The sequence below is a fragment of the Oryx dammah genome, unplaced genomic scaffold (genome assembly GCF_014754425.2).
Source record: "Oryx dammah isolate SB20612 unplaced genomic scaffold, SCBI_Odam_1.1 HiC_scaffold_13, whole genome shotgun sequence".
NCBI classification, from domain to species: Eukaryota; Metazoa; Chordata; class Mammalia; order Artiodactyla; family Bovidae; genus Oryx; species Oryx dammah.
In genome coordinates, this window is record NW_024070197.1 from 40,039,729 (window position 1) to 40,044,387 (window position 4,659).

General features: G+C 44.9%; 1 non-coding gene across 1 annotated transcript; it reads right to left on the reverse strand.

The window, feature by feature from the left end:
• Positions 1 to 4,339: 4,339 nt before the first annotated feature.
• On the reverse strand, positions 4,340 to 4,411 carry TRNAC-GCA. Its single transcript has one exon. It is a non-coding gene; the product is annotated as a tRNA-Cys (tRNA).
• Between the last annotated feature and the right edge of the window lie 248 nt (positions 4,412 to 4,659).

Here is a 4,659-nt window from a genome sequence, read left to right on the forward strand (position 1 = left end):
CTGGCCGGCCCGCCTGACTCTCTGGACATCCACAGCCACAGCTGGCCTCAAGGATCTTCCGTCAGGGACAAGAAACAACTTCTTGATAGGAGACAAGTGTTGAGCAGGCAGACACAAGACACAGCCTCAGTGAAGAATAATAGCTAAGATTTTTGGAGGAATTGGCCAAGCAAGACTTTCCTGTTCTGATTTACATAAGAAGCTGATGATTAACTCTTGAGTGCAGGGTTGGGTGGGGGGAGGGGAGCGTTTGGAGATAATTTGATAGGCTTTGGAGTCACAGGATGGTAGAGGCAGAAAGTACCTTTGGGAACTTATGGGTGCATCTCAACTCAGATGCCTACAGAGGCTAGGAAGGCAGCAAACAAGCAGTGAATGAAGCTGGCCAGGAGAGCCAACAGGGAACGGTAGGGACCGTGGAAACCAGACAGTACATGCTCTGTTTAAAGGGGCAATGACTACCCCACTCCAGTAAACTTTTAGTTCATGGGAATGTAGGCCAAACTAGAAGTCTATGATACTTCTCAACTCTTAAATGTGGCCTCAATTGGAAAAAAAAAAAAAAAAATCACCATGTGAGCCCAAAAGCATTTCTACTGGCTTGAGTTGTGTTGTGGATGAAGACTCTGCAATCCTAATCTAGATCCAGGCTCCCCACAGTAAATATAAAGAGACAAACCTAGGGAGTGAAATTATTATAAGCCATTCTGTTGGGACCAGTCATCAGCATTCTGGATTCTTGTTGCAGTACTGGTGGGTCATGGATAATCCAGTTCAGAACCCAGGATCATCACCATCCTGCCCCTCACAGGCTCCATACCTCACATAGGGTTAAGGACTCAGGATAGAGCTTCCCAAATATTTGGGGCTGGGCCAGTGGGGTCAGAATTATCAGGGGCACTTGTTGAAAAGTGCATTATTCTGCCCCACCCCCTGGAGATGCAGGGAAGGAATTTAACAACAGCAATAGTGGGTTTGAGAAGCAAGGGAAGTTTCCTAGAATAGTCACCTCCTAAAAGAGACAGAGGAGTTATGAGCCAGATACAGAACTCTGCACTAGCAGGTAAGGTCATCCTTGAGGTCAGAGCAAGGGGCTGCCTGAGGTACTTTGCTCATCAGGTGCTCCATAAACTTTTGTGGATATGAAGTCCTCCAGTAAATAATGTCTTCCTTCCCAGCTGCAACTGCATTTCTGCTATGCCACTGACAGCACTAAGGATTGTGGAAAAGGGACTTCAGTGGAGTCTTATGTGAGGGTTTGATTCTTAATTCAGCAAAAACCCCACATGGTTCAAATAAACCTTGAAAATCCCTCAAATTGTCTCTGAAATCTGGTGAACACCTGTGGCCAGTAATCCCTATGCATGATGAGAACCACTGGGGACCAGGGTTAAGGAAGAGAGGGACTGCTAATTTCAGGAGTCTTTAGTGTTCAAATTGCCCACATGTAGGTGACCATAAATCCTGGGAGGTGAATGGGGGATGGGGCCAGAATATCGAAAACGTTTCCAGCTTGTCTGCATGGTTTACTTATTTTGGTTTAACATGAGGCATACAAACACCTTTTTAAAAAGTTTTTATTAGGTTGTGTTGGGTCTTAGTTGCAGCACACGGAATCTTGTTGCATCATGCAGGATCTTTCATGATGGCACATGGACTCTCTAGCTGTGGCAAACGGGCTCCAGAGTGCATGGGCTCAGCAGTTGCTGTGCACAGGCTTAGTTGCTCTGTGGCATATAGGATCTTCGTTCTCTGACCAGGGATTGAACCTCTGTCCCCTGAATTGCAGGATGAGTTCCTAATTACTGGACCACCAGGGAAGTCCCTACAAATACCTTAATTCATGTTTTGTTTGTTGTAATAGGTTCAAGAGAACTAGGCCATTTTAGACATCAAAGCATTTAGCTTAATGCCCGCACTGTATAGTAGGTGGTCAGCAGTGTTTGCTAGATCAGAATCTAAACCTTTTTCTCCAGGCCTCAGTCTCCCATGTTATGAGAATTGAGAAGACATTTAAGGATTATAAATTCTAGAGACTCCAGTACGAATGAGGTTTCTGTGATGCTAGAAGAACCCAGAACAGGGTGGAAAGGCAGAGAGGTTTCCAAGGAGAGGAAGAAGGCTGCTGATCGGATAAGTGATTGACTCTGAGGCACAAACTTTGCCAGCTCAGAATGGCATCTCCCCTGGCCTTCCCACCCAGGGTCTGAAATGTCCATTTTGTCTATAATCTTGAGCCTTCTTAGACTATCTCCCTCCTCTGGCCCTCCCTCACTGTCTCCAGAAAGAGTCTTGTTGCCCTGCAATTCTGTCCCTCCATCCAGTCAGAAATAATATTAACACCTTATACCAGTGCTCATTCAACGGTTGGAAAAGTGTCTTCACTTGTACTGTTGCTATTGTCACATCTCCGCACACACATTTTGGAAGTCTTTCGTCTCTAGCTTCTTATCCTTTAAAGTCCAGTTCAATGGCCATCTCTCTCAAGAAGCTTTCCTAGGTTCTCCTGAACAACCAAACGCTCTGCTTTTTCCACCCCTCCTGCTTGTTAATGAGTTGTGTACATGACTGCCTTACTCCTCGAGGAGGTCTTTTCTACCCATGTATTCAACACAGCTTTTTCCGATACCCAACTCAGCCATTGATCTCCTAACTTTACAAGTTGTATCATTCCCACTACTAATTTACTATCAATTCACTTGATATTTTCCTTTAAATTGACCTTGAAAACTGTTAATTATCAAAGAAATCATTAATATCTAATGCAATAGGGATAGTATTTTAGAAAGAGTGAACCAGTGTGTCTTGCATTTCCATACTACAAAATCACTCCCCCTTCTCCTGGCAACCATCATGTGAAGCCAAAGAGTGTGATATAGAGCACCTCAAAATAGGACCAAGAGGAGAATCTTGGTCCCTCCTACACTGTGGACCTTGGGAAGGAGAAGGAAACAGAGGTAGGGAAGGCAGGCATTGATGCAAGTTGCTTTGAGTCCCTCTCTTAGACTTACATCCCAAAGTGGGAGGTATGAGAGGTGAGAGAGTTCCAAAGCAAGCTTGGCTCTCCAGGAGGAGGAGGCTGTCTCCGGTGTGTCCACACCACTGAACCAGCCTGCAGCGGCCACAACAAAATAAAAGAGGACAGACAAATCACAGGTGATGCTCCCACTCCCCTCAGATCTGCTGTTCCTTGGAAGGATCCCAGATAAAATTTTGAAGGGAACTCAGAGGTGATTGAGAACCTGGCCAGGAGCTGGAGTGGGAAGAGGGCAAGAGGCCCACAGAGGTGTTTTCTAGGCTTGAAAACAAAGTGGAACCATGACATGACCTGGGCGGAGCACAGTGCTGAGTGCTGGTGAGAGCTAAAGTGAGGGCTGAGTTAGCAGGGGAGGACCATTGGTTTTGATCAAGACAAGAGGACAGATCACAAGCTCACCATGTTAAAATTCATCATCCTCCCAGAAACCTGGTGCAGAGGGAAATTGCCGTGGAGATCACAAGAAGAAGATGTTTACAAATGGCTCCAGGCTCCTTCTGCCCTTCTACTCATATAAGTTTCCCCAATGCATACAGCCAGATTGCACCTTGGAGAGGAGGAGGGAAGCTAGGCAGCCAATCTGAGAGGCCATGCATTTATTTGAAAAAGTTACTTTTTAAAGCTTATTTATTTTTTTTAATTGAAATACAGTAGATTTATAATGTTGTGTTAGCAATAAGTGTATGTGCTCAGTTGTGAAGTCATGTCCGACTCTTTGTGACCCCATGGACTGTAGTCCGCCAGGCTCCTCTGTCCATGGGACCCTCCAGGCAAGAACACTGGAGTGGGTTGCCATTTCCTTCCCCATGAAAAAAGTTTATGTTACTTAAAGAGACGTTAAAGTATTGAATAGGACTGAGTTTACCAGATTAAACACAACATAATTTTCTCCCATTAACCAGAGGGACAAGGGTGTTCTCTCTTTGTTATAAAGAAAAATTAACAAGACATATATGGTGGCTCAGCAGTAAGGAATCCACCTGCCATGCAAGAGACAGGGGTTTGATCCCTGGGTTGGGAAGATCCCCTGGAGAAGGAAATGACAACCCACTCCAGTATTCTTGCCTGGGAAATCCCATGAACAGAGAAGCCTGGCAGGCTGCAGTCCATAGGGTGGCAAAGAGTAGGATATGACTTAGTGACTAAACAACAATATACATATATATATAGTGAAAGTGAAGTCGCTCAGTCGTGTCTGACTCTTTGCGACCCCGTGGACTGTAGCCCACCAGGCTCCTCAGTCCATGGGATTCTCCAGGCAAGAATACTGGAGTGGGTTGCCATTTCCTTCTCCACGGGATCTTCCCAACCCAGGGATCGAACCTAGGTCTCCTGCATTGCAGGCAGATGCTTTAACCTCTGAGCCACCAGGGAAGCCCATACATATATATGTATATCTTATTAATAAGATATATAATCATATTTTATTTTATATATGTGTGTATATCTTATATGTATGTATATATGAAACATGCAAACTGAGTCTATCTTTTCTGCAAAACCATTATTGAAAGAGAACTGTGGAGGATATGGCTTCCTAACCATGTATCTTCTATTTCCTGTTCTATCTAGGTTGCCTGTCCCCTGATGCTCGGGAACTCCACTCTGGGAGACACTAATAT